General features: G+C 34.9%; 1 protein-coding gene across 1 annotated transcript in view; it reads left to right on the top strand.

Annotated features, from left to right (window-relative positions):
* Positions 1 to 26,090, top strand: part of LUZP2 (leucine zipper protein 2) — a 533,060-nt gene that overhangs the window by 250,221 nt on the left and 256,749 nt on the right. The window lies entirely within an intron of this gene.

Raw genomic sequence — 26,090 nt, 5'->3', positions numbered from 1 at the left:
TGAGTTTTTGTCTACTTGTTATAGAACTACTTTATTTTCTAAAATTACTTTTTTTTCCTTGAATGCAATTAGTTTCTTAGGACTATTAAATCATGATTAATTAATGATACGTTTTAGAGATCAGTCCTACTAAGGTTGATTTTTTAATCCTAAATCAATTGCTTTAATCATTACTAGTCTCTTTTACGCTCCTTCTTTCCTTCCTTTCATTCCTCCTTCCTTTCTTCAATTTTTTGAGACATTTCAATATCAGATGAATTTATATTATTCCTAAATTGTTTTCACTTTTAATGTGCAGATTAGAAAATAGAATTTATAGATGCCTTGGTGTCAAGATTCAGCCTTTGAACTCTGACTGTGATGTTAAAATTATCAGACATACAAAATATGTACAGGAGAAAGGAAAACAGGAAAACTTTTAAGTGACTTTCTTGTGATTCTATTGTGTTTTCATTTCTTCCTAATGATTTTTTTCTTCTGAGTCTTCTTAAGAAAGTCTAATGGAATGAACTTGCCAGTGTTTTCCCTGAGGCCTAAATCTTCTTAGATTTACTATTTATGGTGGAAATATAAGCAAACCAGAATTATCAAAATACTGGGCGAACTAGATAATTTCTTATTCGTTGGGTCTCAGTGAGAAGGCCAGATTACTCAAGTTACAAACTTATTATGGATCAGTTAAGACAAAAGGAATGTTTTAAACAATGTTAAAGTCAGTATTAAATAGTAAAGAAAGTACAACAACAATATGAAACCAACTGCTGAATAATGAGAGGATTGTGGGCTAATTTATATCTCTCTATATATATATATTATCAGTTAAATTTTAATATTAGAAAGTTTTTTTAATTCTAGAATTCGACTAAGGAGCAATCCCTTTTAAAATCAAACTATAAATGATTTGTAACAAGTGCATGTGAAGACTAAAAAATACTTGCTCTGAGAGGATACTTTCAAAGTTTAATATTATTTTTCTAAGTGTATAGGCGAGAATAATTCTAAAGGTAATACAACTCTTTAGAAGCCATGGCTGCCAAATGTAAGTTTTATAATTAAATTAGCTATTTACTTTATTCATATTGTAAATCTGCAAGACGGTGATTGATAACCTGAAAAAGGCTTTGACTTCTCTAAGAAAACCTGATAATGAACATATTTTATCCACTGTATGATTTCAGTTTGACTCCTTTGTACTAATTCCTTGAAATTTTAGATTTATTATTTTGACAAATGATCAGTTTATAGAGATTAAACAAAAAATTGATCCATACTCTACATAGTAAAATTATTTAGATACCGCTTACTTGAAAGATGTTTTGTTCAGGAGTTAAAAAAAAAAAAAGTGAATCGATTGAACAAAATAGAAACAAAATGCAAAGAGATAAGAAAGACCATACAGGTATAAAGGGATTTCTCTGAGAAGCTTTAAGTCTCCTGAATGATTTCTTCTGAGTGAGGATATTTGGAAAGTCCCAGTAGAAGAAGGGAGTTTTGCAACATTATTAAAGAAACATCAGCATTTTTTTTTTCATATGTGAAGGCAAATGTCTTAAAAGGCACTTTTGCATTAGCAACTAGAGATTTAATTTTTTAAGATTTAACACATCCCTTGGAGGGGGAAAATATTTAGACTTTATTACTAAGCAAATGCTGTGTAGGGCAGAAAGCATTTTTATTTTTATATCCAGGCAGTTGTATTTGGAATGGAATACATGGGAGCCCATGATTCAAAGACTGTGTTCATAACTGGGAAAGACCACTGCAGAATATTCGGAAAATAAGGACAGCAAAGGGGGAATACAGGAGGAAAAGGAAGTGTAGGGTTTTTTACAGAGAAAATAAAGAGTGAGACTGGAAAGAGAGTAGCTACGAGTTAATCAGAGTATTTGAGTCTCCTTCATTTTATCTGTCTCTAAGGGTATCTGTCTTCACATGGACGCCACATTACACCTGTGTCTGCAGTTGTTGTTACTCACAGAAGCTTTATTAACATTTAGGTGGTCTTGAGTTCCCATTGTGGCACAGTGGAAACAAATCCAACTACTATCTATGAAGATGCAGCTTTGATCTCTGGCCTCGCTCAGTAGATTGAGGATCTGGCATTGCCACAAGCTGTGGTATAGATCGCAGACACAGCTCCTTCCCACCTTGCTATGGCTCTGGCATAGGCCAGCAGCTGTAGCTCAGATTCAACCCGTAGCCTAGAAACTTCCATATGCCCCTAGTGGGCCCTAAAAAGCAAAAAGAAAAAAAAAGGGGGGTCTTGGCCTTCTGCTTTTCTCCTTATATTCACTTTCATGGAACATTCAAGTCCAATCTATTCTGCCACAGCATGTATTTCTTTCTACCAGATCACCTTATTAGCAAGAAATAAAATGTGGAATGATGTAATTAAGTTTAAAAAATTATGTTGGTTTTTATATAATTTTTCCCAACATGTTAAGGCTTGAAGAAATCAGGGGAAAGCCTTATAAAATTTTAGAGAAATTTTTATAATACGAGGACATAAGAAACAGGCAAAAGGGGCTCCCTTTATTGTATATAGTAGTGGTTTAGTGCCTTCAAAACATTTAAAAATTGCTTTTTACCATACAAAGCTATATCACCAAATGGTGAGTATATAGAAGACTCTAGACTTTATACTATTAAAATAAGAGATCAGTAAAATTATGTATCAGAATTTAATTCTGATGATAATGTACTTTATTGGAAGTCAGTTCCCTTTAGGATATATGTTTCAAGAGAAAAGAGTAAATCCTAAGTATAAGACTGCAAAAGAATGAGTATGATTTGGGGGGGGGAATGCTAGAAAATATTAGAGTGTGGTTGTATTTTTATCACTATGGTCATTATTGTATTAATATTATGATTATAGAATTACATAGTAAGTGGCATTCCCCATCACAATTTTCTCATTGGTACAACATTTTTAATGTACGCATTTGCAGGGTATAAGAAATGTAAAAATTGATTTATAGTAGCTATAGCACCTTTTTTGTTTTAGTAACTTCCTAATCTGTCTCTAATTCTGATGTCTCTTATGTAATCCATTTTTGCATTTGGTTACTTATTTTGCATTTTATATTTGGATATTTTATGGTTACAGTAAATATTAAAAACCTGCACCAGGATATTAAAAAAAAACCAAAAACTAAAACTCAACCTTCCTTCTCTGACTTCCATAACTGCATCATCATGTAATAAAGGCAGTTTTATGGATTCCAAAGCTTAGAATGCTCTTTGACTTTGCAATTTTATAACACTCTCTCTCCATTGTCATTTCTAATTTTCTTTAATTTTATTCATTGTTTCCCCTAGGACAAAATATGCTTGTCTATACTCGTTATAGACATAAGAAAGGCTCAAGGGAAGAGTAGGATTATATATAGATATTGAAATATTAAATTTGGCATTGGGACAAGCATCTCTGGTTAGTTTGATATTCCCTAATGAAATGTGTAAGTCTGATAATATTCAGGACTTTTTAAAGAAATACCTATCTGGAAATACTTGGATTAGATTGGTATTAAAATATAGGCTATATTAAGCTAGTGAATAGATAGAAAAGAAGGGAAGGGAAGAGAGATTGTGTGAGTTTGATAATGTTCAGGACCTTTTAAAGGAATACATAACTGGTAATATTTGAGTTAGATTAGTATTAAAACATAGTCTATAATAAGTCAGTGAGTAAAAATATGAGAGAAGGGAAAAAAAGAGAAGGAAAAGAGAGGGGAGAAGAAAGGAAGGAAGAGAGGGAAGGAGGGAGGAAGGAAGGAAGGGAGGAAGAAAGGAAAGAGGAAAGAAGGAAAGAAGGGTGGGCAAGTCGGGGGAGATCATGTCTGATTAGCAAAGCTTAAGTCATGTCTGCCCTTGGGAGAAAGGATTTGTTTATTTCTCTTTATTTTATAAATAAAGGATTTATTTATTTTTAATTTTTCCCTGGGAATATGGGTAAAAACTGAAGAATTTTCACATTGTGGAAACATCGTTCCAAAATTTGGTAGCTTGTATTAACAGCTTTTCTTAAAGAGGGTTGGGGTCTCTGGTAATCAGCTTTAGTATATGTTAGAGGATCTGAGTAGTTTAGAGACATGCTCTAAATAATACTGATAGAGTATGCAGTTGTGCATGTGTATCTGTTACAGTATCTTGTGTGTATACATGGCCTCTTGCCTATCTATCCTTATCATGTGATTTGAGCTTTGTTTTTAGATGAATTATTTCCTCAACTAGATGTTGACTCTTCTAAGGTAGAAGCCCACCTTCCCTGGGTGTTCCCCAGTTGCTCAGTGGAATAAGGATCCAGCGTTGTCATTGCTGTGGTACAGGTTCAATCCATGCCCTGGGAACTTCTGCATGCTGAAGGGGCATACCCTCCCCGCCCCCCCACATAAAGGAAAGGACTAATAATGTAAAATTGAGAATGAAGAGACAGGAGGATGGGGTAGACAAGAGGTACAGAGTTACTGGCAGTATTGTAGTTTTAAAGAAAAGAATCCTACATTGCCTAAAATATTATAATTCAGATTTTTCACACACACAACAAAAACCTACAGGGCCAGGACTTTATGTATAGCACCAATGAATTCAATAAACTGAATAAACATATTTGGACACTGTCCAAATATGGATATTGAAGTCAGTTTCCTTAATTTGCTATTCTCTACAATAGGGATAGTTAGAGACCTTGAAAGATATCAGGGAATCTCTGGCCTTCCTGAAATTACAAGTTTTGACAGAAAACAAGTATAGGGGCAGAAGTGTATTTTTTACAGGAGAGGATGTAGATTTTCAGGGAAAGACTATGACTGAAACCAAAAATAATAATAAAGGTCAATAACATCTGATCTAGAGAAAACTCTAGTAAATTTTAAGAAGAAAACCCATTTGGGGTCAATACTTGTGCCTGTAAATCTTCTGAAAAATAAATTACTCCATTTTCTTGCCTCAATCTGCACACTCAGGTGAAGATGATGGGATATGTCATAATGTGATAGAGTGCTTCGGGGTCATCCTTCTGAAATGGATTCTCATGCCTTCCTGAAGATGAAATAGGGGCATGAGTTTGAGTTCTTATATACTGAGTCCAGGGCAAGCCTGGGATGTTTTCAGATAATTTCATTATAACATGTATACTTTATTCCTGCTGGTTTGCCTGCCTTAAAGTGATTACTTCTGAGAAATCTTAGTCACCTGGTTATTTTGGTTAATTGTGTAACTAGTATTTAAAGTTTATTATAACCCATTTGTACTAGTTCCTAGGGCTACTGTAAAAAGTTGAGTGGCTTAAAACAATAAAAAATGAACTCTTTCACACTTCTGAAGTCCAGAAGTCTGAAATCAAAACATCACCACAGGGGAGTCCCTGTTGTCGTGCTGGGGGCCCAGAATCCAGCTGCAGCAGCTCAGATTGCTGCAGAGGCTCAGGTTTGCTCCCCAGCCAGGTACAGTGGGTTAGAGGATCCAGCATTACTGCAGTTGTGGTAATTCAGTCCCTGACCCAGGAACTGCCACATGCCACAGGTGCAGCCATTTAAAAAAAGAAAGAAAGAGTGCCACAGGGCTGCACTCCCACTGCAGGTTCTATAGAATAATCTAGGTTTCCAGTTTTGCCTCTTCCTACTTTCTGGCGCTCTCTGTCAATCCTTGACAATCTTTTGTTTGTCAAGAATCTGCATTTCCATCTTCCTATCGCCAGTTCTATGTTGGGTTTTCTCCTCCTCTTTATAGATACCTGTTATTAGATTTAGGATCCACACCAATCCTGCAAAACCCTGATTTTAATTTAATTACATGCGCGTAAACACTTTTCTAAATAAGAGCACTGTTTGAGGTTCCAGCTGGACATGAATTTTGAGATGATACTATTCAAATGTCTCTATTATTTATGCCATTTTGTATATTCCAGTTGAAGATCTTTGCTTTTTCTTTTTTTTGAACCGACAAGGAGGGAACATTTTATTAGGTATATAAGTCTTAGCCAGTTTTTTAATGGGGAAAAAGGAAAGATTTTATTCAATATAAATCTATCTATGGAAGAAGTCTAATATTACTTGTTTAGATTGTATATATAAGGTTCATTTATCTATATATTCATTTGTGGAATAAACATATAACTTAATTCCCAACATTGTCTCCACATTTTGCTATTTCCTGGGGTATATGAATATTATTAAATTTCAATTATACAAAACAATCTCTGATCATGGAGAATGTAAAGAATGGAATTAAATATTGTATAACAAGTAATAGTGTGCCATATATCAATAATTACATAAATTGCATACAATATCTACAATAAAAACATTGAAAAGCATTTTATAGTAAAATACTTAAAGGGGCAGAGGAACTCAATGACCTACTCAAGTGTGATCACTATCTGCATCATTGAAGGGGTAGGTTTTGAAAGAAATGAAGAGATTAGAACTTATGGCTACTTTTTCATCATCAAGGAAGCAAAAATGAAAAAAGGCTAATGTTTCAAAAATTTCCTTGTAGGTGAAAAGACTGTTAAATGTTTATTGGTGTGAAGAAAGTAGTTAATTTTGATGATTGTAGCTAAATCCAATTTCAGGCCATTTGACTTTCAAAATATATGCCTTTAGTCCCCAAATCGATGCTGTATGTGTTATAAAAAGGGGTTGGAGTAGCCAAACTTATTGACTCAGCCAAAGGTTAATAAATCAAAAAATATATCTGAAAAGTTCCACTCTCTGATGGAATTACTCAACAAATTTTCTAGTACTTAAGGACATAGAATTTTTACTTGGTGTTTCTAAAGGAAACTTGGACTGATGTCTTATAGGAGATGTCAGTCTACATAAAATCTCATTTTATTTACTGTTGCAATCAGTTAATTCTGCCAAGTTCTAATTTCCTGCTTCAGAATGTTGGGTATATGCCAACATTACATGCAATTTTAGGAATAATTCTCAGTTGAAATGATATCTTTTACCTGTGGCTGCTTCTGGGTCAGTTTTTCCATTATGTGCTAGAAGAATATCTAGTGTTTCCTGTCGTTCCTCAGTAAAGGAGAAAGTTTGATTTCTTAATGTCATAACTTCTGTAAACACTATTTTATAAGTTTTAAGAACCTCTGAATATTATTTAGTAAATGAGAAAATAGTGCATGAAAGACTTTTAGCATATATTTAGATATTTAGCTGTTAACAAATGGAAACTATATTATCATCATTATATTTCTTTCATTGGGTTCTGAGGTAAAATTTGTTCATCTGTAAGCAATATTATGGGAGTTCTTTTGTGGTACAGTGGGTTAAGGATCCAGTGTTGTTTCTGTAGTGGCCTGGGTCACTACTGTGGCCCAGGTTTGATCCATGGACAGTCATGGCCAAAACAAAAAAACAACAACAAAAAACGCAGTACTATTACAAGAAAATATTTGCTTAGAAATAGTTCTAAATAAACAAAAACACTAAAACTTAATATTTCACTTAAATAAAAATACCCCAAGGTAAGACGGAACTCTACCTCTCTAACTTTTGGAATATCTCATTCCGTCTCTCAGTGTCTCTCTCCATATGGCAGAAGTGGAGAACTGACAAGAAGTCCCAGAACTTTTTGATTAATAGTCTGCCAGTTTAGAAATAGACAAGTGAGAAAATCTTTTCAGACTGCAAAAGGAGAAAAATCCCAAGGAAGAGCCTAAATTGTTTTGCATGCTTGAGCCAGTCACCTTGGACAGGGGAAATGGGGCACTTAGGCCAAGTCTGAGTCACATTTCTATCCTTTTGTTAGATGGGAGCAATCCAACACAAAACAGAAATGGATTTCCCACAGAAAAGAAAGGTTCATTGCTAAAGAGTGTCTAGATATTGGACTGATAAAATAAAATGAATAAAGAAAACCACCAAATACTTCTATTGCTCCCTGTTATCCTCACTCATTTTCTAATTAACCCCCAGATCAGAGCATTTAAGTAATATTTTAATCATTTCAAGTCTCAAGTCATACATGATTCATTTGTATCACTATACCTTTGTTATTAATATTCCCTTGTATATAATTTCACCCTCCTTCCAAACATATTAAGGATCTTTAGTTTTCTCATTTTCTATTTACTTGCTACATTCAAATTCTTAATAAAAATGGCACTAGGGAAGCTTTAGTCATATAATATTAGGTAAATGATCTCCTTCATCTCTGTACCTAGAAGGAAATGGGAGAACTGCTTTGTTTTCAATCTTCAGAGATACACTATTTTGTTCTATTTGCTTCTCAATCCTTCCTTCAAGCCATTATCCCTCCTTTGTGCATCATGTATCCAACATTAGTAAAGGGACCTAGTGCCTGACCATCCTTAATGCCCCAACTCAAAAAAAAAAAAAATGAATTTCTTCCCCTTCATGACACCTTTACACCTTAAATAGCCTTGATTCCAAGAACATAGACTGGGAGTTCCTGACTTGGCTCAATGGAAGCGAATCAGACTAGTATTCATGAGGACGCAGGTTTGATTCCTGGCCTTGCTCAGTGGGTTAGGGATCCAGTGTTACCGTGAGCTGTGGTGTGGATCACAGATGCAGCTTGGATCTGGCATTGCTGTTTGTGGTGTAGGCCAGCAGCTACAGCTCCAATTGGACCCCTAGCCTGGGAACCTCCATATGCCTCCATATCAATTTACTCCTCCTTTCATAAACGATCCTTTTGTAACGTGCAATGCTGTTTGACAAAATTTTATCCACAGAACTTCTTTCAAAGTTAGAGTCGATCCTCTCAAAGCCTGCTGCTGATTTATCAACTAAGTTTATGTTGTTATTTCCACAGTTTTCATAACATCTTCATCAGGAGTAGATTTCATCTCAAGAAACCACTTTCTTTGGTCATCCATTAGAAGCAACTCTTCATACACTAAAATTTTATCATAAGATTACAGAAATTCAGGCCTCATTTCTAATTCCAGTTCTCTTGGTAAGTTCTATCACATGTGCAGTTATTTCCTGCATTGAAGTCTTGAATCCCTCAGTCATTCATGAGGGTTAGAATCAATCAATTTAATTTTGATAAATTGAGCTCTTCCCATGAATCATAGATATTCTTAGTAGTATCTAGAATCATGAATTATTTGCAAAAGATTTTCAAGTGACTTTGCCAAGATCCATGAGAGGAACCACTATCAATGGCATCTGTAGTCTTACAAAAAGTTTTTTATATAATAAGATTTGCAAGTTGAAATGACCCCTTGATCCATAGGCTTGTCCATCTGCATTTCTTAAACTTAGGTAAAAGGAATCTCATTGTTCATATGAAGAATGCACAGGAATGGTGAGCAATGTGTAGAAGGGGTAACTAAACAACTGAGAAGGGAAATCTTCAAGAGGTGTCTTTGTAGCACTAAAAGTATGGTCTGAGGGCAGTTGTGGAGAGGACATTCCACAGTTTAACTTTAGTCTCATGTACTCTTATTGGCTAAAGAAGACTAAGACAATTGACTAAATGGTCTACTATGTACTATGAACAAAAATAATTCCTCACTACTAGATTTTGAGGTGCTATTAGGACTGAATGTTAGATAGGAAAAACAGCCAATACATACAGTGATATTGTCATAGGGACTTAAATAATTTTATAATGACAAGAAAATAAGTCTTCCAAAATATTAGGAAGGAGGATCCAAATTTGGGAACTTCAGCTCTGAAGCATGTATTCTCCCAGTCCTCTGCTGTATAACTTGCCTCACTTTAACATTTTCTTCCTTCCTTCTCCCCGCTCCTTCTCTTCCTCCTCGCCCTCCTCCTCCTTCTCTTCCTCCACATCCTTTTCCTCCTTCTGTGTCATCTCTACTACTACCATTTAGGAACCCAGTGCCTATCACATAGTAGATATTCAGTAAGTTCTTATTCACTGTTTTATTCCTAGCTATATATATTTTTTATAATAGAAAACATTTTCACCAAGAAATAAAAACTGCCACTGTCATTGTCACGCCTGTGGCTAACAGGTCACATGTGTATTTGTACCTCTTGTTGGCAAGTCTTTTTGTATACATGATTTCACCTAATCTTTATACAGTCCAGCCATTGAGTAAAACACATTCTGAAATGGAAGGAAGAGATTAGGAATACTAAAATCTTAGAGACTTTTTCAAGTTGCTTAAATTCATAGAGCTGGAAAAGAAACTAAGCACTCAATTTCCCCTCTCCTTTGAAGGTGCTTTACTCACTCTACCTACTGTTCTCCCAGCCCTGTGACTATTGACTTTGAAGTAAATGTGAAAATAACCACCTAAATAGCTGTCTCTTTTAATCTTTCTAAACATCACATGCAGGTAAGCTCCCTATTCTTGCCATAGCTATGAGAAAATAAACCTCTCTGTATAATTTTCGTAGAGCTGCTTTCGTTGCGTTGGATGTCACACCTCTCATATATCCATGGATTCCTTCTTTCTAGATATAATCATACCTCTGTTGATATGATGGAGAACTGTTACTCTGGGGCTTTCAATAAAGTTACATGTACCCTTTTTTCCTAAATGAGATTGACAGAATTTTTATAACTTGCCATTCAAAGTTACCTGATAAATGTTGTTAGAGATGATAGATATGATTAAAAAATAAACCAATTTTGATTTTAAATGGAAAAAAATATATAAAACCTCAACTATTAATTGATATTGTATTTACAAATGAGATTCTAATATTTTCCAAGTTTGAGGAGGAAGGTTTCATACCAGAATGAATGTGCTGGTATGCATTTTGCATTATTTGTACATAAAAAAGAGAAAAATAATTTAGCGCTCTCTTGTGCTGCAGTAATAGTGGTATGTTTGGCTGTTGAAAGATGTTTTGCTTTCGATAAGTGTTTTTTTTTTTTGCTGTATATCTCAAACTAGTTTTTATAGACAATCTCAAGGGTTTTACACTTTTCTAGATCTAAGTACACAAATTTTATGTATTGTATTCTTTATGTATTAGTTCTACTTACATATTGTCTGCACTCACTACCTCTCCCAGTCATCAGCATAATTTAAAGTAAGGCAGTATGATAGAAACAGCCATATGTCCACCAATAGCCATCCTCTCAGTCTTCTATTTGGTACCAAAATAAATGATCTTTAGCTGGAAATGTAGGTGTACTTTGCAAAGTGTCATCTTTACTAGCCTCCTACATCATTTGCAGTTAGTCAGGTCTACATGACTATGTTCTGGGCAATGGAATTCAGACCCTTCCCGTGTAAGTTGATTGACTCCCTCATCTGCTGCCATCACAAATGATATCTGTCTCTCTGGTGTGACTTCCATCACATTGCTGGTTAGTTTCTGTTTAATGCGGCTGTTTTAAAATGCTACACTCTCTAAGGAATTGCTACCCTATAAATTCCTCAAGGCTGAAAAGAAGGGAGGAAGGAGCAAAGAAGTTAATAATCAAAAGCTTGAATAGGTAGGTAGTTTTATGATTAATGATGTGTTAAAAGGTGTGCCAGCTATGATTATAAGTGTCAATATGAGAATTATTAAAGTGTGGACCTTGTTTGGAAATGGTTAACTGAGTAATTTAAATAGCCTGTGACCTGTGAAGACATTGTATTTACTCGGCGTATTAATGATGTATCGGCAGAAGAGTCTGACATTTCATTAGGAAGTTTAATGAGCTTGACAAGATGATCTTCGTGATCAGTTCAGTCCTAACATGTTACTATAATATGATGATAATAAAGATTAAAAAACTTATTTAAGATAAAGAAATCATATCTTATAATAAAATTATGGCTATGATTCTATTTAACTGATGTTACATGCCCTATAAGCAAGATTTCAAACAGTGTCTAGCCCACCATCCTCCTTTCACAGATGAAAAGCTGGAATCTCAAAAATCTAGGCTCTTTGTGTGGTTGTATTATTTCAAGTTGGCACTGGTTGTAACTCACAGAAATCTTAGACATGACATCCTATAAACATTCTTCAAATGCAGTTATTTGAGTTTGTGCTTATAAACTTTAAGCTTTAGCCCTTTAGGTAGAGTCAAGGGTCATGGCAGAGTACACCCTTGTATTAACTTATGTTTGCTTGGTGGGAGTGTTTGTCGCTCACTGCCACTGGGTACATAATTACCTTTTTGTGTAAACTCTCACAAATCCCTCAGGGTTGTGAAAATACTGTATTGTATGTCTTGAAGAAGCATATTATGCTTTTCATGATTTATATTTTATGACTTCATCAGTAACATAGTAAATATATTTATACATTTAATAAGACACTTTAAAGAGTAAATTTATTTCCCAATTACAATTGTATTGGAAAAAATAAATAAAAATAAATAACTAAATGAAAACTACCCCTTAGAGTTCCCGATGTGGCTCAACAGTAGAGAACCTGACTAGTATCCATGATGATGTGGGTTTGATCCCTGGCCATGCTCAGTGGGTTAAGGATCCAGGTGTTGCCTTGAGCTGCGGTGTAAGTCACGGGTACAGCGCAGATCCCGTGTTGTGTGGCTGTGGCTGTGGCATAGCTCCAATTCAACCCTTGGCCTGGAAACATCCATATGTCATGGGTGTGGCCCTAAAAAAAGACAAAAACAAAACAAAACAACAAAACAGGATTGTGGACAGACAAAAAAAGAAAAAACAGGGATAAAGAAAATAATAAGATAATGAGTTCTATTATCTTACCATGGGAAAAAATAGAATATATGAGCTTATCTAACAAATACAGTCCTGACCCTGTGTAAATAGAATATGCTTACTTTCCAATCAGTATATATACAAATTTTCTCATGGTACCACTTTTTTTGATAAACATCATATTAGTGGCTGCTTATTTGTAACACCTGCCCCTTGCCTAAAGACATGTAACTACCTAACTAGCTAGCTATTATATATGTAATTACTGATTTAATGATTACAAAGCCCATCTCTTTCCTGGAATGAATTTTATATTCATCTACATTTTCTTCTAGATATTCTTATGATAGATCAAATATCCAATGATAAACTGTTACATGAATAATAAAAATGATGCTATTTGTACATTCCATAGTAGGAATTGTACACTTGGAAAATAATGACTGCCACTAAAACAGAGAGTTGACAGTTTTTCTAATCCAATTTAGGCCTCAACACAATTGAGGAATGAGTGGATTAACTGTGAATAGTCCTATTAATTCAAGTTATGCAACTCTGACCTATGCTCTTTGATCCCCTGAAATGATTTAAAAAGAACTTATTATTTCAACAGCTATAATTGGCCATCCTTCTGGAACTCTGGCCAATTAAGTTCTTATAAAATTAAATTATTTTTGATTATTTCATACCTTCCAAAACCTAAAGCTCAGTATTTAAATATCACTTGTTTTTTTCCATGACTCAAGATGCTGAAGTTAAAAGAAATTGAGTTGAATGTATACTGGTTGTAAATTCAGAAATTTGAGGAGGATCATCCTTATTTTCTTCAAGTATAAAATTGAGATAACTATAATAACCTACCTCATAGATGTACCATGAAAATATAAATGCGTGGAGAATGCTGAGAACTTTCATCTTAGCATCAGTATCTCACTAATATTAGCCATAATCACCATATTTATTATTATCATTGTGAATTAATTGACAAAACCGCATAATATTGTCAACTGATTTTTCATTCATATTTATTAAAAGTATCTATCAACATGAGCAGTGATAGGTCTGTGGAGGAAAGCTCTCACTATTTTTAATTTATTTCTCTAGTAAGAGTTTTCATGACACCCACTCATATTTATTTTCTCTGCAAGGTCCTTCCCTCACATTTATTTTCTTTGTGGTATGTTAGAAACAGATGAGAAAGTCAGTATAATATACAATAATTGCCCTTATAGCTAAGAAACCTAGCTTCTCAATGCAGCAGACCTAACTATGGTATACCTGGGGCATCAACATAATATTTTTTTTATTATTCAAATGAATTTATCTCGTCTGTAGTTCTATAATTATCATAACAATCTAATTTCACAGGATTTCCATCCCACAGCCCAAGCACATCCCCCCACCCCCCAAACTGTCTCCTCCAGATACCATAAGTTTTTCAATGTCTGTGAGTCAGCATCTGTTCTGCAAAGAAGTTCAGTCTGTCCTTTTTTCAGATTCCACGTCAGTGAAAGCATTGGATGTTGGTGTCTCCTTCTATGGCTGACTTTACTTAGCATGATAGTTTCTAGGTCCATCCATGCTGCTAAAAATGCTGATATTTCATTCTTTTTAATGGCTGAGTAATATTCCATTGTGTATATGTACCACACCTTCTTGATCCATCCCTCTGTAGATGGACATTTAGGTTGTTTACGTGTCTTGGCTATTGCAAATAGTGCTGCAATGAACATCAGAGTACGTGTCTTTGCGAGTCGTAGATTTCTCTGGATAGATGCCCAGGAGTGAGATTGCTGGATCCAATGGTAGTTCTATGTTTAGTTTTCTGAGGAATCTCCATACTGCTTTCCACAGTGGTTGCACCAATTTGCAATCGCACAAACAGTGAAATAGGGTTCCTTTTTCTCCACACCCTCACCAGCACATATTGTTTGTAGACTTTTGGATGATGGCCATTCTGGCTGGTGTAAGGTGGTACCTCAGAGTGGTTTTGATTTGCATCTCTCTATTGATGAGTAATGTTGAACATCTTTCCATGTGTTTCTCAGCTATCTGTATGTCTTCTTTGGAGAACTGTCTGTTTAGATCTTCTGCCCATTTTTTGATGGGGTTTTTTGTTTGTTTGTTTGTTTTTTGGTTTTTGGTTTTTTTCCTTTGGTATTGAGCTGTAAGAGGTGTTTATAAATTTTGGAGATTAATCCCTTGTCAGTCAATTCATTAGAAAAAATTTTCTCCCATTATGTGGGTTGTCTTTCTGTTTTGTTTAGGGTTTCCTTTGCTGTGCAGAAACGCTGAAGTTTGATTAGCTCCCATTTGTTTATTTTTGTTTTTGTTGTCAATACTCTGATAGGTGGATCTGAGAAGATGTTGCTGTCTTTTATGTCTATGTTTTCCTCTAAGAGTTTTATAGTGTCTGGTCTTCTATCTAGGTCTTTAATCCATTTGGCGTTTATTTTTGTGTATGGTGTTAGGGAGTGTTCTAATTTCATTCCTTTCCATGTGGCTGTCCAGTTTTCCCAGTACCACTTATTGAACAATCTGTCCTTTCTCCATGGTATATTCTTGCCTGCTTTTTCATAGATTAGTTGGCTGTAGGTGCATGGGTTTCATTTTGGGCTTTCTATCCTGTTCCACTGATCTATATTTCTGTCTGTGTGCCAATACCATACACTTTTGAAAACTGTTGCTTTGTACTATAGTCTGAACTCACAGAGCCTGATTCCTCCAGCTCCATTTTTCTTTTTCAGGATGTCTTTGGCTATTCTGGGTCTTTGGTACTTCCAAACAAACTGTAAAATATTTTGTTCAAGTTCTGTGAAAAATGTCCTTGGTAATTTGATAGGGATTGCATTGAATCTGTAAATTGCCTTAGGTAGTACAGTCATTTTGGTAATATTAACTCTTCCAATCCACGAGCATGGTATATCTTTCCATCTATTTGTGTATCTTTGATTTCTTTCATCAGTGGCTTATAGTTTTCAGAGTACAGGTCTTTTGTTTCTTTAGGTAGGTTTACTCCTAGGTATTTTATTCTTTTGGATGTGATGATAAATGGGATTGCTTCCCTAATTTTTCTTTCTGCTCTTTCATTGTTAGTGTATCAAATTACTGTCAATTTCTGTGTATTAATTTTGTATCCTGCTACTTTGCTAAATTTGTGGATGAGCTCTAACAGTTTTCTGGTAGAGTCTTTAGGATTCTCTAGGTATAGTATCATGTCATCTGCAAATAGAGATAATTTTACTTCTTCCTTTCCAATTTGGATTCCTTTTATTTCTTTTACTTCTCTGATTGCTGTGGCTAGGACTTCCAGAACTATGTTGAAGAGTAGTAGCGAGAGTGGACATTCTTGTCTTGTTCCTGATCTCAGTAGGAATTCTTTCGGCTTATCACAATTGAGAATGCTGTTCGCTGTGGGTTTGTCATATATGGCCTTTATCATGTTGAGGTAGGTTCCCACTATGCCCACTTTCTGAAGGGTTTTTATGAGAAATGGGTGTTGGATTTCGTCAAAGGCTTTTTCTGTTTCTATTGACAAGATCGTATGGTTTTTATTCTTCAGTTTGTTAATGTGGTGTATCACAGTGATGAATTTGTGGATATTGAAGAACCCTTGCATCCCTGGGATAATCCCACTTGATCATGATGTACAATCCTTTAAATGTATTGTTGGATGCAGTTTGCTAGGATTTTGTTGAGGGTTTTTGCATCAATGTTCATCAGGGATATAGGCCTGTAGTTTTCTTTGTTTGTGGTATCTTTGCCTGGTTTTGGTATCAGGGTGATGGTGGTCTCATAGAATGAGTTTTGGAGTATCCTTCCTCTGTGATTTTTTGAAATAGTTTCAGAAGGAGAGGTGTTAACTCTTCTCTAAATGTTTGATAGAAGTTGCCTGTGAAGCCATCTGGTCCTGGACTTTTGTTTGTTGGAAGTTTTTTAATCACCATTTCAATTTCAGTTCTTGTGATGGGTCCATTCATCTTTTCTATTTCATCTTGATTTAGTCTTAGAATATTGTACTTTTCTAAGAATTTGTCCATTTCTTCTAGGTTTTCCATAACATAATCATTTTTTATGAAAAGCCTATTACTACCGATTCCTATCTGTGTGCACAGCCTCATCACCACAAGAGTTGGTGGCTGAGATACCCCTTGAGTGGAACAACCTGGGTGTATTCACTAATTCTCCTTTACTAGATGCTATCTCGCAATTACATAGAAACCTCAAAAATAGGATAGGTTAATTAGGATTGGACACAGAGTTCTGGAAAAAAGTTTTATAATGTTTTCATAATCACTTAAAGCACCATAACATACAAAAAGCATAAGTAAAAATAAGAGATGAGAAACAAGAAATTGAATTTACATGTCGAATAATTCTTTATGCATCTCCAATTATATTTTTATCTCCATCTCTATTCGGTATCCTCAGTAATTGGTCTATCATTTCAATATATATTACATCATATGTATGTATTTGTCCAAATAAATATTTATATCTACCCATACACACATGGAATGAAAACTGAGATCCCAAACTTTATCTCTGACTATTCTAAATTTTTTTTTGTCTTTTTGCCTTCTCTTGAGCCCCTCCCACAGAATCTGGAGGTTCCCAGGCTAGGGGTCTAATCAGAGCTGTAGCCACCAGCCTACACCAGAGCCATAGCAACCTGGGATCCGAGCCGCACCTGCAAACTATACAACAGCTCACAGCAATCCTGGATCCTTAACCCACTGAGCAAGGCCAGGGAACGAACCCACAACCTCATGGTTCCTAGTCGGACTCGTTAACCACTGCACCACGACAGGACCTCCCTCTAAATAATTTTTTTTTACAATTATATTATCAAATGTAAAACTGTTAAAATTTCAGTTTTGGATGAGAATCATCATTTATGTGTTCTCTTCATGTGCATGACACATTGTCTATTCCAATATTTGACACTCTTTCTATAAACAACTAGATAGACGCTTTTAACAAGTACCAGGACACAGTATTTATTTTATTGTCAATGTGGTCTTTTCTTAGTTAATGAAAGATATGACAGCTGTTTGAGGTTTTGGTTTATCTGTCAGTTTGGCCCTAATTGCCACACACACATCCATTAATGGCACAACCATTTCATTGTCCCTTAATCACTCCATGTTCTTGTGTCTCTTCTTTTTTTCTTCCTAGATTGCATCACTCATCCTAGTATATCACTACTTTGGATATTTCTTTATCTCCTTACCTTGACATACACTCATAACTAAATCCCAAATTTAGTTAAATCTAAGTCTCCCTATGCCTGTACCAATGCAGGAGACTGTGACGGGTGAAATGAAAGAAAGTTGATGATTGATCTCACTTTGAATTTTTGATCAGCAATCTTAAGTGACCCCTTACTGCTCTTAAGAAGTCCTGCAATCTTGTAGTTTTCACAGTCTTAATTCATTATAAAGTAGTTGCTTATTTTGTACTTCATTTTCTCTCCTCAAATGTCATATGCCTCCTCTTCAAATCACACTTCAAATAAGTTATTATCTCTGTATATTAGTCAGGTTTTTCCAGAGAAACAGAACCAATAGGGTGTGTGTGTGTGTGTGTGTGATTTATATACTCTGTCTACTTATCTATCTATATAAAGATTTATTCTAAAGGAACGGCTCACATGATTACTGACTCTGGTAAATTCAAAATCTTCAGGGTAGTAGGCTGGAAGACTGAAGACCCAGGGAAGAATGAACTTGCAGTTCAAGTCTCAAGGCTGTTGGCTGTAGAATTACCTCTTGCTTGGAGGTACTCAAATTTTGTTCTACTCTTCCTTGACATGGTTGTATGAGGCCCTCCCAGGTTATGGTGGACAGTCTGCTTTACTTAGAGTCCACCAAGGTAAATGTAAATCTCATCTAGAAATACCCTCACAGAAGCATCCAGAATAATGTTATACCAAATATCAGGGCACAGCAAACCAGCTAGGTTGACACAAGAAATTATCCATCACACTTGCTTTATATTTCATCAAAAATAAAAGCCATCCATGCTGGATATTGTTCATTTACACTTTCAGGTCCACTTTCCACTCATCATTACACGGCTGTGTGCCCCATAAGACGGTATTCTATGAACTGCATCAATTTGTTCTTTTGTCTTTTGGCTTCCAGTTGTCTTTTACCAGTGGGAATCGCTGGCAGCTGATGGAAGAGAGCTGGGTAGTGAGGCCAGGATGTTTATATACCCTCTGTACATGGATTTTAAAAGTTTACAGTTTCTCCCAAGGTATATCTCTCTAACTTTCTGCTCTTGAATTTATTGATACTCCTTTCTTTTATACCTTCATGTCTCAAATAGTTAGAGTTTTAACCTACTGCATTACCTCCTTCACAGTCCCTACATCTTGGAAAATAGTTCCTCACTTAACACTGTTCAAAATTATTTTGACAGTCCCATCTCTTTCTGATGGAAACCTTATTAATACCTATCAAAAAGCAGTATTTCACATGTTCTCAGGACATTTAGCAATCTATCTGCCTTGTTATGGCTTATTCTTCTTCACTCTGTATGCTGGGTGAAATAGCCATGCTCTTATTTAAAGTCAACCCTTATCCTTATTCATAGGACATAGGATATACAATCTTCTCATTCTCAAGAATTTCTAATAATTATCACTTTTCTATTTAAAAAAATTATAGTTGATTTACAGTGTGATGTAAATCACCAAGTGACCCAGATATATGTGTGTGTGTGTGTGTGTGTGTGTGTGTGTGTGTGTGTGTGTATGCATAAAACATTCTTTTTCTCACCTTATCATCCATCATGGTCCATCACAAGTGGCTAGATATAGTTCCTTGTGCTATACAGCAGGATATCATTACTTATCCACTTCAAATATAATAATTTGCATTTACTAACCCCAAACTCCCAGTCCATCCCACTCCCTCCCCCTCAACCTTGGCAACCACAAGTCTGTTCTACATGTCCATGAGCTTGTTTCATTTCTGTAGATAGGTTTATTTGTATTACATATTAGATTCCAGATATAAGTGATGTCATATGGTCTTTCTCTTTCTGACTTACTTCCCTTATTATGAGAGTCTCTAGTTCCATCAATGTTGCTACAAATGGCATTATTTTATTCTTTTTTATGGCTGAGTAGTATTCTATTGTGTATATGTACCACATCTTGCTTAATCCATTCATCAGAAGATGGACATTTAGATTGTTTCCATGTCTTGGCTATTGTGAATAGTGCTTTAGTGAACACAGGGGTGCATGTATCTTTTTCAGTGAAAGGTTTGTCATGTTATATGCCCAGAAGTGGGATTTCTGGATCATATGGCATTTCTAGATTTAGTTTTCTGAGGTACCTCCATACTGTTTTCCATAGTAGTTGTACCTATTTACATTCCCACCAATAGTGTAGGGGGGTTCCCTTTTTCCACACTCTCTCCAGCACTTGTTATTTGTAGACTTACACATGATGGCCATTTGAAACTGTATGAAGTGGTACCTCATTGGCGCTTTGATTTGCATTTATCTAATAATTAGTGATGTTGAGCATTTTTTCATGTATCTGTTGGACATCTATATGTCTCCTTTGGAGAGATGTCTATTCAGGTCTTCAGCCCATTTTTTGATTGATTGTTTTTATGCTATTGATTTGTATAAGTTGTTTGTATATTTTAGAGATTAAGCCCTTGTGAGTTGCATCATCTGACTCTATTTTCTTCCACTCCATAGGATGTCTTTTTTGTATTTTTTATGGTTTTCTTTGCTGTGCAAATGCTCGTAAGTTTGTTTAGGTCCCATTGGTTTATTTTTGTTATTATTTCAGCTTTGGGAGACTGACCTAAGAAAACATTTGTATGGTTGATGTCAGAGTATGTTTTGCCTTCTAGGAGTTTGATGGTATCTTGTTTGATGTTTAACTCTTTCAGCCATTTTGAGCTTATTTTTGTGCATGGTGTGAGGGTGTGTTCTAGTTTCAATATTTTACATACAGCTCTCTGGTTTTCCCAGCACTACTTCTGGAAGAGACTGTCCTTTTCCCATCTTATGTTCTTGCCTCCTTTGTTGAAGATTAATTCACCATAGATATCTGGGTTTTATGGTTCCATATAAAGTTTTGGATTGTTTGTTCTAGTTATGTGAAAAATGTCATGGGTAATTTGATAGGGATTGCATTGAATCTGTAGATTGCTTTGGGTAGTATGGCCATTTTATGGTATTCCAGGAGCATGGAATATCTTCCATTTCTTTGAATACTCTTTTAATTTCCTTGATTAATGTTTTATACTTCTTAGCATATGTCTTTCCCCTCCTTGGTCAGGTTTATTCCTAGATACTTAATTTTTGGAGGTGCAATTTTAAGGTACTATATTTTTATATTCTTTTTTCTAATATTTTGTTGTTAGTATACAGAAATGCAACTGATTTCTGAATGTTAATCTTGTATCCTGCAACTTTGCTGAATTCGTTGATCAGTTTGAATATTTTTGTGTGGGGTCCTTAGGGTTTTCTATATATATAGTATTATGCCATCTACGTAGAGTGACAGTTTTACCTCTTCTCTTGCTATTTGGATAACTTTTATTTCCTTTGTTTATCTGATTGCTGTGGCTAGGATTTCCAATACTATGTTGAGTAAAAGTGGTGAGACTGGGCATCCTTGTCTTGTTCCAGATTTTAGCAGGAAGGCTTTCAGCTTTTCTCCATTGAGTATTATATTGGCTGTGGGTTTGTCATAAATGGTTTTGATTATATTAAGCTATGTTCCCTCTATACCCACTTTGGTAAGAGTTTTGATCATGAATGGATGTTGGATTTTGTCAAATGTTTTTTCTGTATCTATGGAGATGTCATGTGGTTTTTGACTTTTCTTTTGTTAATATGGTGCATGATGTTGATTGATTTGCATATGTTGAACCATCCTTGTGAACTTGGTATGAATCCCACTTGGTTGTGGTGTATGATCTTTTTTATATGTTGTTGGATTCAGTTGGTTAAAATTTTTTGGAGAATTTTTGCATATATATTCATCAAAGATATTTTTCTATTGCTTCTTGAATCTCACTTTAATTAATTTCCTCTCTGATCTTTATGATTTCCTTCCTTCTGCTGACTTTAGGCTTTGTTTGTTTTTCTTTTTATAATTCTTTTAGGTGGTAGTTTATGTTTTCATTTTGAGATAGGTCATTATTTCTATGAACTTCCCTCTAAGAAATTCTTTTGTGACATCTTATAGATTTTGAATCATTGTTTCCCTTTCTCTTATGCATCATAAATTTCTCCCTCTATTTTTTAATTATAATACCGTTTTATCACCCATCTTTGAAATGTCATGGCTCACCCCTACATCTGTCTTCAGTTACTGCCTTATTTCTCAGTTCCTTTTTATAGAAAAACTCTTCAAAAGACTTTTATTCTTACATGTATTTTCATCTTCCAAATTCATACTTGAACCCACCCCATGAAGAAAGTTATTTCTTTTCAAGGTCAAGAATTAGTTCCATACTACTAAATCCAGATGTTCCTAGTTCTCATATTGATTAAATTATCAACAGTGTTTGAGATGCTTGCTCACTTCCACATTCTTGAAACATTTACTTCAATTGTCTTTCACGATTCCATGTCTCTGGGTTCTTTTCCTTTCTCACCTACCATTCCTACATATTTTCCTTTGATAGCTATTTATTATGTTTCCTTCTATTTTATTGTTGGAGTATATTAGACCTCAGTGTTCACACATTTTCTCTTTTTGATTTACACTCACTTTCCAAAGAGTCTTTTCTATTTTAGGTTTGTGAGTGTCACTGACTGGTGCACACTTTTCATCTTTATATTTTATGCCCAGATTTCTCCTTTGAGCTCCACATATGTTTGTACAAATGCTTCCTCAACATATATATTTGTGTGTTTAAATGATACTTCACATATACGAGTTTCAAAAGCAATGCCTCCTACTCTGTTCCTCAAATGTGGAAGTAATTAAAATAAAACAATGTGTTATTATCTTTGATGCCTCTCTTTTTCTCATATATGAAATCCATATTAATATTTCAAAAGAATAATGGAATTTTTAAATTTGAAAGCTACCTTAGGATCCCATACTAAATCTACCAGTTTATGTTGTTGTCAATATTGTTTAAATAAACAAATCTTACTCAAAGTCAGATAAATCTATCCTATGTTTTAGATTGCTGTATTTTCAAGAATCTTTTTTGCTATAAATTTATATTTAGCTTCAAAGCTACACCTTTCAGTTAGACACAATGAAACTTTAAATGGATTTCTAGGCAGGCAGCTTTGGTATGATATATACAAAAATTTATAGAATTTTGGTAAATATATTTTAGCAATATCATGTCATGATATGAAGAAAAACTGCTTAAAATTCAGAGATCAAAGTTAATTTATTATAGCCTATCTACTAATCATTTGTTGCATATACTAAGTACAGATACTTAAGTTCTTTAAATGTTTTTATTGGTTTTTCAATATGCACAACTTGTATTTAAGGTGTACAATTGTTTTGAAGTTTTTTTTAAGTCACTACCAGCATGTTAAGCAATTCTTATGTTTTATTTTGACGTTGTATGTATTACTCTGACATAATAAACTCAATAGTGTATTTATTTTTATTACTCCATGAATTTTATTACATTTACGAAGGTACAGTGATCATAACAACCAAATTTTATACCATTTCCATATTAAACCCTCAGTGCATCCCTCTGTCCCTCAACCTATCTCATTTGGAAACAAGAAGTTTTTCTAAGTCTGTGAGTATCTGTTCTGCAAAGAATTTCATTGTGTCCTTTTTTTAGATTCCATGTAGGAAGTGAGAGCATATGATGTTGGTGTCTTAATTTGGGCCCATTAGTTTTATTTTTATTGCCATTACTCTAGGAGGTGGATCTAAGACATTGCTGTGGTTTATGTTAGAGAGTATTTGGCCTATGTTTTCCTCTAAGAGTTTTGTAGTATCTGGTCTTCTATATAGATCTTTAATCCATTTTGAGTTTATTTTTGTGTATGGTGTTAGGGAGTGTTCTAGTTTCATTCTTTTACATGTGGCCTCCCAGTTTTCCCAGCACCACTTATTGAATAGGCTGTCATTTCTCCATTGTATATTCTTGCTGCCTTGTCATAGATTAGTTGATTGTAGGTGCATGGTTTAACACTGGGTTTTCTATCCTGTTCTACTGATCCATATTTCTGTCTTTGTGCCAGTACCACATGGTTTTGATGACTATAGATTTGTAGTAGAGTCTGAAGTCAGGGAGCCTGATTCTTCCAGCTCTGTTTTTCTTTTTCAGGATGTTTTTGGTTATCCTGGGTGTTCTGTGCTTCCAAACAAACTGTAAAATATTTTGTTCTAGTTTTGTAAAAAATGTCCTTGGTAATTTGATATGGATTGCATTTAATCCATAGATTGCCTTGGATAGTATAGTCATTTTGATAATATTGACTCTTCCAATCCACGAGCATGGTATGTCTTTCCATCTGTTTGTGTCATTTTTGATTTCTTTCATCAGTGTCTTATAGTTTTCAGAGTGCAGGTCTTTTGTCTCTTTAGGTAGGTTTATTCCTAAGTATTTTGTTCTTTTTGATGCAATGGAACATGGGATTGATTCCCTAATTTCTCTTTCTGATCTTTCATTGCTAGTATAGAAATGCAGTTGATTTCTTCATATTAATTTTGTATCCTGTGACTTTGCCAGTTTCACTGATGAGCTCTAACAGTTTTCTGGTAGTCTTTAGAATTCTCTAGGTATAGTATCATGTCATCTGCAAATAGTGATAGTTTTACTTCTTCCTTTCCAAATTGGATTCCTTCTATTTCTTTTTCTTCTCTGATTGCTGTGTCTAGGATTTCCAAAACTGTGTTGACTAGTTTGATGTACTGAAGAAGATGCTTGATATGATTTCACTTTTCTTAAAGTTCCTGAAGCTTGATTTGTGGCTCAGAATGTGATCAATCTTAGAGAATTTTCCGTGTTGAGAAGAATGGGTATTCTGCTGCTTTGGGGTGAAATGTCCTATAAATACCTATTAAGTGCATCTGGTCTAATGCTTCATTCAGGGCCTGTGTTTCCTTATTGATTTTCTTACTGGATGATCTGTCCATTGCCATAAGTAGAGTGTTAAATACCCCCACTATTACTGTGTTATTATCAATTTCTCCTTTTAAGGTTGTTAGCAGTCGTGTTATATGTTGTGGTGATGCTGTTTTGGGTGCACATATATGTAAAATTGAATAAGGAAAAAAAAAAAAAGGGAGTTCCCATCACGCGCAATGGAAATGAATCTGACTAGAAACCATGAGGTTGCAGGTACAATCCCTGGCCTCACTCAGAGTTAAGGATCTGGCGTTGCAATGAGCTGTGGTTTAGTTCACAGACACGGCTCGGGTCCTGCATTGCTGTGGCTGTGGTTAGGCTGTCAGCTACAGCTACGATTAGACCCCTAGCCTGGGAACCTCCATATGCCACAGGTGCGGCCCCCCAAAATGAAAAAAAAAATGTTATATCTTCTTCTTGTAATGATTCTTTGATTGTTAGGTAATGTCTTTCCTTGTCTCTTAAAATATTCTTTAAGGTCTACTTTTTTCTGATATGAGTATTGCTACTCCAGCTTTCTTTTGATTCCCATTTGCATGGAACATTTTCTTCCATCCTCTCACTTTCAATTTGTACGTGTCCCTAGAACTGAAGTGGGTCTCATGAAGACAGCATATGTATGGATCTTCTTTGTGTTGAATAGTTTGATGTGACTGATCTTTCAGTCAGTCTATGTCTTTTCATTGGGGAATTTAGTCTATTTACATTTAATGTAGTTATTGATATGTATGTTCTTATTGCCATTTTATTAACTATTTTGGATTTGTTTTTGTTGCTCTTTTTTCTTCCCGTCTTCTCTTGTTCTTTCCTCTTGTGGTTTGATAAGTATATTTAGTATTGTATTTGAGTTGGTTTTTCTTATTTGTTTGTGTATCAATTGTAAATTTTTGGTTTGCAGTTATCGTGAAGGTTTGCTATAGGAGTCTATATAGATATGAGATTATTTTAAGTTGTTGGTTTTTAATTGCAAGTGCATCTCCAGTGTCCTGCATCTGTACCCTCCTCTTCTCATGATTTCTGGTTTTGGTAGCATAATTTTCATGGATGATTTCCTATCCTATAAATGCCTTTATTGGTGATCCTTGTCATTTGTGGTATTTTTGTTTCTAGTTGTGGCCTTTTCTTTTCTGCCTAGAGAGGTTCCTTTAGTATTTGTTGTAAAAATGATTTAGTGTTGCTGAATTCTCTTAGCTTTTGCTGATCTGTAAAGCTTTTGATTTCTCCTTCAAATCTGAATGAGTGCCTTACTGGGTAAAGTAATCTTGGTTGGAGGGTTTGTTCCTTTTATCACATTAAGTATATCATGCCAATCCCTTCTGGCCTGCAGAATTTCTGCTGAAAAATCTTCCACTAACCTTTTTGGCGTTCCCGTATATGCTATTTGTTTCTTTTCCCTAGCCGCT

This window comes from Sus scrofa, chromosome 2 (assembly GCF_000003025.6).
Source record: "Sus scrofa isolate TJ Tabasco breed Duroc chromosome 2, Sscrofa11.1, whole genome shotgun sequence".
Taxonomy (NCBI): Eukaryota; Metazoa; Chordata; class Mammalia; order Artiodactyla; family Suidae; genus Sus; species Sus scrofa.
Note: the sequence above shows the minus strand (reverse complement) of the source record. Positions and strands in the feature narration are given on the sequence as shown.